At 40.9% G+C, this 14,439-nt stretch overlaps 1 protein-coding gene across 4 annotated transcripts in view; it reads right to left on the bottom strand.

Annotated features, from left to right (window-relative positions):
* ACVR1 (activin A receptor type 1) overlaps nucleotides 1-14,439 on the bottom strand; it is a 139,733-nt gene that overhangs the window by 85,087 nt on the left and 40,207 nt on the right. For 2 of the 4 annotated variants that reach the window (XM_019456909.2, XM_019456900.2), the window contains exon 1: nucleotides 1,432-1,552. The exons of 1 other annotated variant lie outside the window; for it this stretch is intronic. The gene's annotated coding sequence lies outside the window, so the exon portion shown is untranslated. Of the gene's footprint in view, nucleotides 1-1,431; nucleotides 1,657-14,439 lie in introns of those variants that run through there. One more of the 4 variants, XM_053908629.1, reaches the window with a different exon arrangement.

Below are 14,439 nucleotides of genomic sequence, written 5' to 3'. Positions count from 1 at the left end.
ACCCCTATAGCTTAACACAATGATAGCAAGACTGCTTTATATAGATTTCAAAATACTCCATAGGAAGCATATTATGAAAATGTAGTTCTGGAAAAGGTAAAAGTATGGAGACAATAAAAAGATCAGTAGTTTCCAGAGGGTGACTGGGGGAGAGACTAATTTTTTTTTTTAATTTTTTTTTTAACATTTATTTATTTTTGAGACAGAGAGAGGCAAAGCATGAACAGGGGAGGGTCAGAGAGAGGGAGACACAGAATCTAAAACAGGCTCCAGGCTCTGAGCTGTCAGCACAGAGCCTGACGCGGGGCTCGAACTCACGGACCGCGAGATCATGACCTGGGCCGAAGTTGGCCGCTTAACCAACTGAGCCACCCAGGCAGCCCGAGAAGAATTATTAATAGATGGAGCACAGAGGATTTTCAGGGCAGTGAAATTTTTCTGTTTGATACTGGAAATGGTGGATAGGGTCATTATACATTTGTCCCCAACCTATAGAACAAACAACACCAAGAGCGAACCCTAATGTAAAACCATGGGCATTGGGTGATAATGATGTGTCAACACAGGCTCAACAACTGTAATTAATGTACCACTACACTGATACAGTAGTCCCTCCTTATCCATGAGGGATACGTTCCAAGACCTCCAATGGATGCCTGAAATCATGGATAGTACCAAAACCTATATATGCCATGTTTTTTTCTTACACATACATACCTAAGATAACATTTAATGTGTAAGTTAGGCACAGGAGAAGATCAACAACTAATAGTGAAATAAAACAATGACAACATACAGGACTATAATAAAAGTTATGTAAACGTTTTCTCTCTCTCAAAATATTTTCTATGCACAATACCTCACCCTTCGTGTGGTGATGTGACATAAAATGCCTACATGATAGGATGAAGTGAGGTGAATGACGTAGGCATTGTGACCTAGCATTAGACTACTATTGACCTGCTGACCATGTATCAGAAGGAGGATCATCTGCTTCATCTGCTGACCACGGCTGACTGTGGGCAACAAACCATGGAAAGCAAAGGGGCGAAAAAAGGGGGTCCTGCTGCAGTGGGAGAGGTTGTGTATGGGGCCAGGGGGAACAGGAGAATTTCTGTACTTTCTGCTCAATCTTGCTGTCATTCTAAAACTGCCATGAAACATAGTCCATCTGAAAGAGAAAAAAAAGAAAAGTGGCCCCGTAAGGGGGAAAGAACGGGAGAAGTATTTCATATGTAGGGAAATATTGATAATATTGGAATAAACTGACCAAAGTTAAAGAATAACCGAGCAGCTCCGCCACAGAGACAGAGAGAGAGAAGCCCACCTTCAAGGCAACGCAAGAATTAAGCACTATGAGGCTAGAGTCCTAACCTTTTTATACTGGATTCATACAAACCAACGAAATAATCACTGTGGCTAAGAATTTACCGTGTAGATTTGATCTCTGCCAAAGAGCATTAAACGAGGTGATCTGTTGAAATGGCTCTAGAGCTGGCTCTCTCTGGCAACGCTGCTCCGGAGAGCTCCTGGGTAAGCTGACTCAGCTACCTTAGGGCTGGTGCCCCGTCATGTCGCGCCACGGTCCCTCGGGCAGGGCGCTCTGGTTCAGAGCTCCGCTCTCTCGTCCCCCATTCACCGGAGACCAGCGGAGTGGGAGAGGTGCTCCTGGAGTCTCCTGGAGGAAAAAGCTTCCCAGTAGTTCTGCTCCGGCAATGTGACACTCACAAGCGGCTCCGGGCTGCAGTTGGGGAAAAAGAAAAGAACACCAGCTAAGAGAAGAAAATTCTGCAGTTGTGAGTGTGCTGGCTCAAAGTGCACACCTGACAAGCCTTTCAGTTGGGACCCCAAAACTAAGGCCAATTTACAACTGAGGCAAATATGGAAGGAGCTGAAAAACAATGACACGCAGGATGTTGGTAAACTTCAAAATCAAGTTCTTTCAAAGCCCATATACCATGGACTCCAGCCCATTACAAAAACAGCAAAAAAAAAAAAAAAAAAAAAAAAGGCTTTGTACATATTAATTATTATATGTACCTGGTTAAAAACAAAACCACTCAAACGGTACACAGGTATAGAATGAAAGTCTCTCTCCAGACCCCCAGCTGCTCCTAGATAGCCCATTGCACCAGAGTAACCAGTTTCTTGTGTATCCCACCCAGAAGCAATCTGGTTTAGGTCCACTTCCAACCCATTCTCAGTCATAGACAGAACTAGTTCAAAGGCTCATAAAACAATAGTGGGGAAAGAACAACAAGCGGAAGGGAAGGGGTCTAGATAACTAACAAAAAAACACAAAGCCACCCAAGTTCCCCTTTCCTTTGGGAAGACTTTAAAAACATCAACATTTGCCAAAGGAAGAGGAAATTTTTATTAGAACCAAATTTTTCCATCCAAATAAGTCACACAAAACACTGAAGAACTTACTCCTTTCAAAAAAACAGCACCTTTTTTTTGTTTTTAACCTCAGGGAACATTTTGCCAAGAAAACGTTCATGTAAATAAATCTAAGCAGAAAACAAACCCAAAATACAGCATTCCTAAATAATTATTGGGAAGGAAAACCACATGAACCTTGAAATTCAAGGGGAATGCTTTACAACTAATACCAACTCTTTCCTTGCTTCAGTTTAAATGAAGGCTCACAACCAATTTGAAAAGACAGCCTAGCTATGTAAAAGGCACACAAAAAATAAGACAACAATATTTCCCCCATAGGAAAGTCAACCAGAAATTTTGCATTTTCAGCAATCATTTAGTGAAGTCAGAGGGTAAAAACCCATTTCTAGAGTGGACATCTGTAAAAACAGACTCATTCGTGAAGCAGCATCCACAACCTTCGGTTTCAGAACCAATTGCTAAAATCCCGGTGTTTTCCAAGCCGCTGGAGCCAGGGAAATTTGGTGGTCAGGGTCTCACATTGACGTTGCCTTCCCCTTGGGCAAAAAACTGTGTTTTAGAAGGGGGCCGCTGTTAAGCTACCCCGCCTGGCACTAACCATGTCTTTAAGTCATAGGTACTGTTTGGGAAGGGGCTTTAGACAATAGGAAAATAAGGAAACACGGGTGCATATTTTCCTGATTCTTTCAAAACAAGAATCATCCGAAGAACAGTCAGAGATTGACTGTTTAATTACAAAGGTGCTCCTATTTCCCTTCCAACTCCCCAGTCTTACCTATTACCTTCACCGCAAAGAATTCCTTCAAGAGCAGGCTCAGCTTCTCCTGTCTCTGTTCAGCCTTCTCTAAGGATTCTTCTTTTGTCCAGATCTTTCCATTCCGATTCCTCCAGTATTTTTACTCTATATGACTCAACCTGGCACTTGATCCCCTGCCTTGAACAAGGTTTGTCTCACAGCCAATTTAAAACTAGAAGAGATTCACATATTATCCTTCTGCTATATCATTCCTTCCCAATACCTAACACATAGTTGGTGCTCAGGAGTTATCGGATAAAACTCTTCAAATTAAACGTAATTGAAGATTTGCTTTAGAATTCATCAGGCTCTCAACCATGGATTGAAGTCAAAACGGTGGTGTACCACAAGGAAGAACAGGTTGGTGAAAAGGGAGCTAAGTGGAGAGCAAATGCCAAAAACTTAGGTCTTCAAACGTTCTACTCAGGACCCATCTCCCCACAAATATACTTCATGCCAATAAGCAAGCTTGGCAGAGCCTGAAAGGTAGTGGAAAGCAGTTATGCACAAAACCCCAAGAGTGATTAAAAAAATAAAAACAAACCAAAAGAAAGAGAGAGAAGAGAGGGGGAGAGGGGGAAGTGCTATAAAAATATCTATGTAGCAAACTTCAGCATCTTGTCCCGAAACTTCCATTGAGCTGAGTTTTTTCCTAAAATCTTAGCCAACTCATTTGTTTGGCTATTGAGGTTTAATTATTGGTGGCTAATCGTGCCACATGAAAATCTGACCCTTTATAGAAGCTAGAGGCACATTCCTGTGAAGTGGTGAAGGGTGAGAGTGAGGAAAGGGGAGAAAGAGAAATAAAAAAAAAAAGTTCTTACTCCAAATGCAGGTTTAACATAGCAGTATATTTTTCTTTAATCCAATTTAAGAGAGCATGCATAGTTTCTTAAAAGTTATTGTAATATGATGGGACCCGAGTAACAGGCAAGCATAAAAGATACTTAAAATCAAACAAGTTCTTGGCAGTCAACATAGCAGCTAAGCAACAGGAAGAAAAAAAAATTCAGGACAAGTTTCCTCAACTATTTAATTATAACTGTATCCTTGGCCTTCAGAAATTGCAGCTTCCAAATACCGAAAAGTCTTGCCCTTTCAAGACATCATCCCTAGTATGGTGATGGATGTTAAGGAAACTCATTGTAGTGATCACTTTGCAATATACATAAATTTCGAATCATTGTGTTATCTACCTGAAACTAAGATACTGTTTTATGCCAATTATACTTCAATTAAAAAAGGTGCGCCTGGGTGGCTCAGGCGGTTAAGCGTCCGACTTCGGCTCAGGTCATGATCTCGCGGTCCGTGAGTTTGAGCCCCGCATCGGGCTCTGGGCTGACAGCTCAGAGCCTGGAGCCTGTTTCAGATTCTGTGTCTCCCTCTCTCTCTGACCCTCCCCCGTTCATGCTCTGTCTCTCCCTGTCTCAAAAATAAATAAAAATTTAAAAAAATTAAAAAAAAAAAAGAAGACATCAACCCATACCTTCCCTGTTTATCTACCCAGCCCCATAACCCAAATAAACCATGGTGGATCTTGCTGTAAAACTACCGTTAACTGAAATTACTTTAAGAAGCACCATATGGTTGTAAGAACATGGACTTAGGGAAGAGCCAAACCCAGTTTTCCAACCTACTTAATGTGATCTTCCCCAAATCATTTAACTTCTATGGGTTTCAGGTTCCTTTCCCATGACACAGGGTAAATACCTTCCACCTTTGAAAGTTTAGTGAGCCCTTAGTTCTAGAACCATGCTAACTGCACACTTGCATTATCTGATTTAACCCTAACAGCACAAAAACTGAGGAAGGTGTTATTATTCCCCCTTGAAAGATAAGAAAACAATGTTAGAGAGGTTAAGTAAAACTGCCCAAGATCATAATTTTTAATAAGTGGCAAAACCAAGAATCAAGTTTTTCAGACTCCAAAATCTATGTTAATTGCCATTAAGTAAAATTGCATTGTGACTGTTTATAAGAACGGAGCTGAATGCTCATAGTAAATATTCTCAGTTCCCTTTCCTGTTTTCTACTCCTTCGAATAATAGAAAGTGCTAAAGCACTGTGGTAGGAACAGCAGAAAGCACACCAATCCCAAACAATAACACAAGTCATCTACAAAATCACACTACAAATGTCCTCTTGTCTCACTACAACCAATGTCGAGTATCCTTGAAGAATAATCTATTCCAAACACTTCAATACATGAGAAAGACAGGTATGATTGCTTAGTAATGCTGGAGAAAGGCAATGGAGATATCAGCCAGTTCCCAAGATTACCACTTTCCCAGTGGAACAAATCTAGGTCACATGCCCTAGACAACTGATAAACTCAGGGGACACCATGGAGCAGGGGGAAAAAAAAAAAAAAAAAAAAGGAAAGCCATACAAAGCTGAGAAAAGATAAAAGCTGACTGAACCAGGAAGCAGAGAGGAGCATGGAGATATAGCAGATCCCCTTCTCCAGGCGTATCCAAATTCTCAACAGATACTAATCTTTGGGACTTAGGGATGAGAAATGGGAATTTCCAGGAATTTCTCCAGAATTCCCCAAATTATAGCTTTTCTTAAAATACTTCCAAATACTCTTTACTCATTATTATGGATATATATATTTTTGTTTTTTAAATGTTACATATGTAAGAAGTAGTGTTATTTACAAAGGATTGTAGCCTATAACAAATATTCAAATGCTAGGAAATGCCAGTGAACATTATTGGGTAGTATTCCAATAGCTGGCCAAATCCAGCCTGCAGTCTGTTTTGGTAAACAAACGTTTCATTGGAACACAGCCCCACTTGTTCATTTTACGTATAGTCTACGGCTGCTTTCACACTAAAACAGCAGAGCTGATAGTTCTGACAGAGTCCATATGCCTTGCAGGGCCTAAAATATTTACTATCTGGCCCTTTGGAGAAAAAGTTTGTTGACCTCTGAAATAACCTGCATTTGGATCGATGAGGAAGGTTAACCGCACTACACCGAATCCCATGTTGCAGTTGCCATTTCCAAGACTTACTCTGCTTCAGAAACATATTTCTTGGAATACCACTCACAGGATTTGTATACAATATGCTATGTATATAAACTTATTTTATTTGCAAGGATGACTCACTGGTAGCAGCAGACAGGGCCACAAACACATATTTATAACACAGCAACAGCTACAAGCAATCACGACCAGTTCTTTCCTCTGTGCTCCTACCCTGTCCTGGCTCTGGGCAATGTCAGTCTTATCCTTCGCTCCACAGGTTCACGTTCAACTCAACATCAGTGGGTTCCTTCAGTCTACCACGGTCTCTATTGCTAATTGTTTAATTCTCACAGGAGAATTGCAACACACTTTTTCCCGTTCACCTGATCGCTCCGGGAATCTGAAAAGACATAAATTTCCCAAGAAATCCCTGGAAGGAATTCTGCCATGGAAATAAACTATTCTCTTCAGGTGTAGCGAGACTGAGTCTAGATCACACTCACTGGACTTTTAAGGGATAGAAGAAAAAGCATTGAGGAGAGGAGGGAGGATGAGGAAAAACAAAGTCTCCGGGATGTTTTAGGGAAAAGATTAAGGTCTGTCTCAGAGCCTAGAGAGAAGGGACACCTAAGTGGAGGTTCAGATGAAGACGACATTTCCTAAGGTGATGGCCCCAGTGACAGATTTAAGGCCCAAATATCCGAACTTAAGTTCTAATTTGGCTGCCATGACAGGCATTCGCTGTGAGTTATGACAGGAGTAAGTGTAATTAAACACCACACTATTTCTGAAAATAACCTGCTCATAGTTTATAATCTCAAACGCCCTCTTCTGAAGTGGCTGGGTGATCCACCAAAATCCCCTTTATCCATCAGTCCGGCCAAAGATTCATTTATTTGTGCCAGAAATACAAAGCATGAGGACCAAGGATAAAACTCAAGGGAACAAATGCAGTGGGATACAGCAGCACCAAAAGGGTTCTAGGCTTGAACCAAAGAGTCCTGGGTTGAGTCCCAGCCCTGCCAGTCACTAGACATGTGATCTTGGGCCAAATGGCCAACTGTCTGAGCCTCAGTCTCTCACAGGCAAAATGGACATCATGACTTCCTTGCGAAGCCCACAGCACGTGGTGGGTGTTAATAAATGGCAGCTGTTATTATAAACAAAGTATTTAAGGAGCAGGAATAAGAGGAGGAGACCGTGATAAAGACTGAGAATCAAAAGGGTTGACTTATTACACTGAATCATTTGAAAATGCTGACATTTGACCATTTTGACTCACAAAAATAGCAGTTTTTAAATAAATACTATAAAGGGCTCTGCGGGGAAGCCTAAAAGGAGACAGCATGAAAGACTAATAGCCCATCCTCATTCCCCCACTGGGGGAAGCTTAGAAGGAATCCAGACACCAGATGGGAAGGCTGCAGACTAAAATAGAATACCCCTTAGTCAACTCCTCACTAGAGAGGAGGTGTGACTTTAGGGAGGAGAAGATTCAACAAAGGACAGACAAACACATACACCTCACTCCTAGGTAGCCCACGTACCTCGCTCCTTCTCTCCTTCCTTCTCCACTGCTGCCCTGTCCTTTCCCTTCATTATTTCTTTCCCTAGGCAAGGCCCAATGGTGTCCTGTTAACCAGCTGGGGAAGGACAGAGCACTTCTGCTCAGCTGACGTTCCTGAATGCACAGCAAGCTTTTCGGTAGGCTTCATAGTGCAGTTGGCAGCTCGATAAAGATATCCAATGGATCCGCTGCATTTTCCCTGTTATTTTTCTATCTTCCATTCATACCGTAGGTGTTAATTTTTTCAAGTCCTCCTAGACCTCACCCAGCTGATGGGTCTGTGGTTGATCCATGGGCGTCATGACAGTTCCTGGATGAGATCTGAATTTCAAGCCCCCTCACCAGCCCAAACCCAAGTAGCTCTATTCCAGCTATCTCTAAATCTCAAAAAAGGTGCTAAGTGAGGACTCAAAATACCTTGTGTACAGAGGGATGAATAACAGGTTAGAGGTAAAAAAAAAAAAAGGAGGAACATGTCATTTCTTCCATCCTCCCAACCCATACACTTGAAAAACAGAATTAGACTTCCCTGGTAATTAGCTTGCCTTTCTCAGTCTGTTGGGTCACCTTTAACAAATGTAAATCCAATTCCCGCAGCATTTCAGCAATCACCATTGCTGTGTTTTATCTGCTGTCTGGAAGTAATGTGGCAATCCTTGATGATCACCCTCACACATTAAACTATGGAGGCTTTCATCAGATGATGATCTCAAAGCACTTTTACAAGAGTTCGCAGGGATGCCTCCCACGTGGGCCAGAACCAGATTTTCTGGTTTTCTAATGGGGCGTCTGGCATTCTGTTTCTCCTAAGCTGTACTCTGGTGTAAACACTCCAGAGTATATATGCCCTCACTAGATAGACATTAGCAAAGCTTCAACAGGGAAGCTTCTTGGAAGTGAGGACTCTGTGTATACAATATCCTGCTGTATCTCCAAAACCTGGTCTATGATCACCAGACATTTAAGTATTTGTGGAATAAATGGAGCTTAAAATTACAGAAAAATCCAAAGTATTATCAACTGCAAGCTCTTAAACTTGTTAAAAGAAGCTTTTCTATCACTAAGTGGCTAAGTTTCTACCCTACATTTAAACTCAGAACAGTGCAAAACATACTAAATACTCTTATTTGTGGGGAACAGGTTAACACAAAAAGCACAAAGAAACATATAAAAAATTGTGGGAAAAAAACTATTTCATAAAAGCAGGCTTCACTTTAGAATAGCAGTAAGTTTTCTTAGTACACTTATTAACTAAACAACTCCAAATTAAGGTGAAGTTTTTCAAAATTGTTATCTACAGAAATGTCCAGAAACACTGAAGGGCCACTGTAAAACAGGAATACCAAAATAAATGAAGAGAGAACTAAAGCTTTTAAAAACCATTCTTCCAATGCCCTCCTGAAAATATTTATGTCAATTACCAACCTAAATAAAATTTTTACCAGATTGTTCTCCCTAATTGAGATTCACCGAGAATAAATTGGGAAAAAAAAAAAAAAGGGCAATCGACATTCTTTTTCTAATTGTTTGGCTTAATGTATTTCCTCACAGGCATATAAGCATTTTCAAGGGGACGCAAGAAAACTACCTGCCCCCCTGTGCAGAGAGAACAAGGCAACAAAAAACAAAAACAAACAAGCAAAAATAAAAAACAAAAACAAAAAACAGTAAGGTTAAAATAATTAAAAGTGAACAGTATTCTATATGGCTTTGTCTTCTTGTACTGTTTCTGTGCATGTGTGTATACTACATACCCATAATTATGTCAGACAAGCTATGCATTTTATAAGTAGTTGCCAGCCCCATAATAAGTTATCTGAAAAACTAACCTGCAACTTCTTAAAGAGAAAAATAGCCTCTTATTTATCTTTAAGCTTTATAACAATTGGGGCAGCATCCCTTCCATACGACTCAGCAAATATTTGCTGACTGATGAACAGTGAGATTAATTAAAGTAAGATTCAAGTCAAGAATCCAGGTGACTCTGGGTCTACCAGAGATTACATAGCCTTCCACTCTGCTCCATCATCTTGATGGGATTATTGTAGGTTGTCTTCAAGGTATGGAGGAAAAACACTGAGCCAAGGAGCTTGACAGGTCCCTGCACCACACATGTGTGACAATGGGAAATCACTTACCGTCTCTGACAACCATTTTCCCTGATTATAAATTGAGAATGGGGTCCAAGCTGCTAAGTTTCCCTCCAGTTCCAAATTTCTGTTTAGATAGTTCTTTTACAATCACTAGCAGGATTCCTCAAGAGTTATGCTAACAAGAAAGGCTACGTCTTTTCATTAAAGATGGTTTTCCAATCTACTCCTGTACTGAGATGGCACACAACCCACTCATTAGAAAAAAAAAAAAAAAAAAGGAAAAATAACATTTTTCATTTAATTTAGCAGTTTCGTTCTTAACTCATACAGGTTTGCTTTTAATTTGCTTACCAATAATTTGTTTGCCAACTGAAGGATAATTAAGAAAATACACAAAAAGAAGTGGCACACTGGGGTGTCTATCAAGAACAGTAGGGGCATGAGAATATGCCCAGTTCCCAAGACAAGGAATCTAGATGAATAAAACTAAAGTCAGCACATCCACATTACCCACCACCCCAAATGTGCCAGTTTTCCTTTATGTTTTATCTCACACAGTGGAATCACACCAATGAACCTCGACGGCAAGGTTGGAAACTAGGGGTTCACCTTACAAACCCCACCAGTGCCTTTGTCCCAGCTCTTGTTGTCTCCCACCAGCAAGACTTCCAACTGCCTCCTCGGTGATCTCTTCTGGGGACCTGCCAACAGTGCAGTCACTAACCATTGAGCAGCCTCTCCTCTGCTTAACCATCAGCGGCTCTCCTCATCATGAACAGAGTCCCGATTTCCACAACCTGGCCCGAGATCTCTCCACCTCTCCACCCTCATCAGTCACCACCCTTCAGGTACTCTGACCCTGACTGTACCATACAGCACTATGAAGATGCCATACTTCTGTTCGCCTTCATGCCTTTACCCTTCCCCCCACGCCCAAATGTCTTTTTCCACCTGTCAAATCCCTACGCTTCAGGATCAGCTCAAGAATCACTTCCGGATGGAAGCCTTCCCTGAAGCCCCCATGCCTACACCCTGTCTGAGGTACATGCACCCTCCTCTGTTGTTCCCAAACGTAATTATCATGGCACCTAAAAAGTACATTTCACTCTTCTTTTTTGTGTGTGTTTTTTTTTTTTAATTTCACTGCTTAGTGAGTCCGTGACTCCTCAAAGATAAGTACTATTTTTTCATCTCTGGAACACCAAGGGCAGTCTTATAAATAACAGGTCCTTAATAAACACTGATGGATGAATGAATGGGTGAACCCTGATAATGGACTCAAAGCATAAGAGGAATGCTCCAAAAGAAATATGAACAATAAAAACTGAGAACTGTGCTAATGGAAAAAAAGAGGTAGGCCTACCAGAATCCACTTTTAGTGCTGTCATGGCTTTTAATTCAAGGCAAAAAAGAAAAAAAAATCCCCAAATCCTCAATTATAGAGACTGAGAACTAAAGTGTTCATTTCATACAAAAAAGACAATGTGTAAACTAAATGTATACACTAAACCATAGTCGCTGACTGACTTACATATGAAAACAGGGAAGTATTTCCTAGTCCAACACTTTAGAACATAATCTTCTTCTAAATTATATATACAGAAAAGTAACCTGAGAACAACACTTAAATACCATGCTAACACTGTAATATTACTGGAAACGAAGATGTTGTCAGTAAAATGTAAGAAGGAAGATGCTTCATCTTATAAGAAAAACATTAACTTTTTCCCACAAAATTATTCCCAAGATGGTCACTTGGAGCCAGGCCCCCATGTGGTTCTTAAGGCTAGGCTCTGACTCCCTGGCCTCCTTCCAGATGTCTTCAGTAAAGGTGCTGAGGGCCAGGGTGGGCAAAAGTGGGGGCTCTTGCTCTTACTATGACAAGGCTGTCTTCTTAATGTTCTTCCCCATCCCACTACCCATTTCCCCAGCCCCAACCTTTCTATACCACATAGCAGGAAAAAAAAGAACAAATGCATAAATTGCTATGTAATGTAACTGAGCTTAATTCAAGAAGCATAAAGTAGGTAACAGAAAGGAGGCAATGGCCAACGCTGAATATTAAGGAAAAGAGAAGGAAGATCCAAGGAAAACACTTGGCTGTTGGTAGTGCTCACTGGCTAGGATCACTTTAAGTTTACACATGAAATTGCTTAATGCATGAGTCACTTCAAATCATGACTGTATGGATTCATTTAATATGTTCAAGCAAACCTGCAATGAAGATGACCTAGAAGTCTGGAGATGCACATGATTCTCCAGTCAAAAGAATGGGGGTGGCAGACATATTGTAGAAAAATCAAAAACATACATGTGTTTGGAAAAAACTTAAATCCTGTCGTTTTCTTATTACAATGGGCAGAAGAATGTCAGACAGTTTATCAAAATTGGATGAGTTAAAAAAAAACAAAAAACCCACCAGGTTCAGAAATGACTGTTCTGAAGGTTTTTGGGACACAGTCAAGAACTCTGGTGCCCACTAGGGGACTGGTCCAGGAGCTCAGCTTCTCCCTTGACCCAGTGTACAGGATGATTGGAAGCCTGACTTTGGCTTCTACTGCAACAATCTTAGCTTTAAAATCAGTCTTAAATGCTGATGATTTCTCTCTGGGGTGATGAAAATGGCCTAACATTGGACTGGTGACAGACGCACAATCTGTGGATTTACTCAAAGACACTGAATTACACACCACGAAAGGGTGGATGTTATAGTATATGAACTAACTCAATAAAACTGTTTTGAAAACAAAATCAGTCTGGAAGCTCTTAGGCCTTTTTCCGTACAGCTTAAGACCTTAAGCATTTGCTGTGCTGTGCTGTGCTTGTTAACTACATAGAGACATTCCGTGTGTCTCCCAATTCATTTCTATGGAAAGAGCTGAAGTTTTGAAAATCACAGCTCAGTTTGGGAACTGAACCTAGGTCTGTCATTTCCTAGGCTCTGGGATCTTGAGCATGTTACTGTCTGAGCCTCAGTCCCCCCACCCCCCACCTATCAGATGAGCAGAATGAGTCTGCAGATCACCAGCGCACTCAGACTGATGGTAAATGGCAGAAAATTAAAATGGAAGGGGCTGTAAGAAAGGACATGCCAGCTGGCGGGTGAAAACTAAAGGAAAGACACAAAAGCAGAAAAGATGTGGTAAGTGAAGAGTAGGGATCGAGGCCAGCCTACCTAGAATCAGGGAGAACCCCTCTGGAATCCTCTATTGAGTTCCAATGATGCTTTGGGGTCACAGTGACGTAGGGTAGGGAGATGGGATAGGCCTGCTCCTAGAAGCATGTGTGATAATCAGCCTACATTATCTATGACACCTAAATGTCTGGATTCCTTACCCAAGTAATTCTATTTTGTTTATTTTGAGAGTGAGAGAGTGTACATGAACATGACCGATAGTAAGGGAGGGGTAAAGAGAGGGAGAGAGAGAATCCCAAGCAGGCTCCACGCTTAGCATGGAACGCGCAGGGCTCGATCTCATAACCGTGATATCATGACCTGACAAGAAATCAAGAGTCGGACGTTTAACTGAGCCACCCAGGTGCCACTTTACCCAAGTAATTTTATGAGTAACCACAAAGCAGACACATTTTCCATACTTTTAAATCACCTCAAGAGTCATTAAGCATTCAGTCCACTAATGGAACTATAGGTTCTTAATTGGGACTATTAATTAGAACACATAGTTTTGCACCAGGATTCATTTTTTACAGATTAATTCTATAAAATAAAACATGCCTGAAGTTGACTGTGTTAGATTTTCATCGCAAGCCCCAAGATTCCACACCTGTGATTTAATTTACATCAGCACAAGTCGTAACACCAGCTTTTCGATCATTTGTGATATTCCAACTCTTAAGAAACAACTTACCTGACAATGAATACGAACAATCTATATTTACCATCAAGAAGTCAAATTCCCAACTGGGCCAGAATTTCTAATGTGAAGTTAATTCTTCATGGTCGTTTTAACACCACCATTGTCACCTAAAATGTGCTCTATTTGATCAAGTAACTAACTACACACACACACACACACACACACACACACACACACGGTGTATATATATGTGTATATATGTGCACACACACACACATTTAAAAAGTATCAACTTTATTCCACACAAGTTTCTACTCTTGAAAACAACTTGAGAGGAACTAAAGAGACTAGCAAGTTATCAGCCCTGCCCTCCCCCAGGTAGAAGCTACCCTATAGCCAACTAAATTCTCACACTCAAAGATCCTCAAGAGACCAATGGGTAACAAACTAGTCTTCCTCAGCTGCGCACTAAAGCGCCTGGAGATGGCTCTCTGGTAGAAATGGAGAGTGAGCTGCATATCACTGAGCTGGGATTCTTTCAATAAGATGACGAAGCCATGAAAGCACCACACAGAGTATTAAAAGGAAATAAAACATTAGCAACTGCCCCTGTTTACCATTCATACTGTCAACAACTCTGAGAAAAATTCTGTTGAGTTTCATGTCACTAAACCCTCGTCCGTTTTATAAATATTTGTCTCCCTGATTTTGTTTTTGTTTTTTTACTTTTTTAAATCCCAGAGGGAAATGATAATGTTCTGTAAGTTTTAGAATACCTTATTTTCCAA

The sequence above is a fragment of the Panthera pardus genome, unplaced genomic scaffold (genome assembly GCF_024362965.1).
Source record: "Panthera pardus isolate Hobbes unplaced genomic scaffold, ASM2436296v1 HiC_scaffold_10, whole genome shotgun sequence".
NCBI classification, from domain to species: domain Eukaryota; kingdom Metazoa; phylum Chordata; class Mammalia; order Carnivora; family Felidae; genus Panthera; species Panthera pardus.
This window is presented reverse-complemented; position numbering and strand designations above follow the sequence as displayed.